Source organism: Quercus suber, unplaced genomic scaffold, assembly GCF_002906115.3.
Source record: "Quercus suber isolate HL8 unplaced genomic scaffold, Cork oak 2.0 scaffold_1098, whole genome shotgun sequence".
In the NCBI taxonomy this organism is placed as follows: domain Eukaryota; kingdom Viridiplantae; phylum Streptophyta; class Magnoliopsida; order Fagales; family Fagaceae; genus Quercus; species Quercus suber.
Window position 1 is genome coordinate 101,938 of NW_027070503.1, and position 1,780 is coordinate 103,717.

At 31.2% G+C, this 1,780-nt stretch overlaps 1 long non-coding RNA gene across 1 annotated transcript; it reads right to left on the bottom strand.

Annotated features, from left to right (window-relative positions):
- Nucleotides 1-250: 250 nt before the first annotated feature.
- LOC136065726 (uncharacterized) lies at nt 251-1,284 on the bottom strand. Its single transcript, XR_010627328.1, has 2 exons — nt 941-1,284; nt 251-708 (listed from the first exon to the last, which is right to left on the bottom strand). It is a non-coding gene; the product is annotated as an uncharacterized LOC136065726 (long non-coding RNA).
- Between the last annotated feature and the right edge of the window lie 496 nt (nt 1,285-1,780).

Here is a 1,780-nt window from a genome sequence, read left to right on the forward strand (position 1 = left end):
TTCAGAAACTAAGTAGGATAAAAATAAATGTATAAAAAGTTCTTAAGAAGCACTTTAATATATCAATCGCAGTACCTTATACCTTTTAGGTTGATGACACGAACAAAAGTGACAATATCACTGACAAAAATTTATTAGGTTATCAATATTTTGCATATTCAAACTTCCCAACAATGGGGAAAGAAATACTCTTTCTTTATCCCAAATTTAGGCCTCTTATAAACTTCATTTTCCTCTTTTTGTAACAATGACATCACCACCTTAACAAAAACAGTTCCCATGAATCAAAATTCTTAAGAAAATCTAAATATCCCCATAAAGTAATCTCCAAAAGGATTATAAGCAGAGCACTTACCTATAGACTGCTATATTATCAGTGGTATACTTAGGCGCAAGTTAGAATGGCACAAACCATAACATTTAGGCTTTAGTACCTCTATCAATTTGTACCAATCATTCTATAATCAACCCCAAGAAAAAAAAACAGCCACATCCCCTAAGAGGAAAATAAAATCTGCATTTGATGACGCCAAATCATAAACTATCAAATGCATATTATATAACAACAATCAAATGAAAATAGTGTTTGAAAAGAAAACTTTAAATTTTGTATTACCGTTCCCAAAACTACCTATTGCAAAGAACAGAAACCTCTTTCTACACTTGCAACCCTTTGTTTCGCCCAATTTGGAGGTTTTCTTGGCAGATCTAAAAAAAGTTAGTCCAATAAGAGAGAATAGAGTGAGAATCAAAATTTGCTTTCAAAGATTGAAATATGACTCAATAACTTGAATAAAAAAAACTATTAAAAAAAATTGTACCAACAAAAAGCTCACTGTTAAGAGCAAGAGAGTATGAAGAATGAACTAAATTTTTAGGTTTTTTGTCTAAAGAAATATAATGTGAAATTTATTTGGAACAGTGTAAAATTTATAACTACCCAGTGGAACGATGAAACTGAACAACAATGGTGGCAAAGATAGTACTGAAACAGTTTGCTTAAAGGGCCAAACAAATAGGTACATTTTTCTGTGATGGTGTCCATCTGTAACAAAACATGGAATGCATAGTAAACAAATCATAATATGTTGTTCAAAACAACCAAAGGCAATAAACTAATGCAGATACCAACAAAAAAGGACAACAACTTAAAAAAGAGTATGTGTTTTTTTTAAGATAAATAGAGCCTAGACAACAACAAAGACACTTCTTCTTCAACGTGATTAACTTTAAACGGGACATGAAAGAAGATAATAAAATATGAGACGGCAACAAACAATAAAATTACAATTAGAGAGAGAGAATGTTAAGCAGTCTGATGAAAAGAAATCGGTAGGGTTTTCTGAATTGCAATGCTTTTTTTTTATTTTATTTTAACGGGGTTTTTTTCTAACCGGTTTTTTAATTGCAAGCGTGGCAGAGTCAAACGTTGTAACGTGCGGTTTTTTTTTTTCTTATTTGTCAACACCACCTTAAATGTAGGCAATGACTTTCTCTCAGCTTCGTCTATTATATATATATAGAATATAAATATAGATATAGATAATTAAATCCATTAATTTGCTTTAATGATAGTCAACATCGGGTCACATAGGAGTGCCTATATAATCCTACCTCCATAAATTAATAGAGAGCTCGCACTAATACTCCAAACCATTAGTTTTTAACTTCACAATAGTGTTCAATCCAAAAGAGAATGGAGAAGAAAACAATGAGTTGTTTAGTATTAGCCTTTGGGTTGATGATTATTTTGGTCCAAAATGCAAGTGCAAGTCCTTCA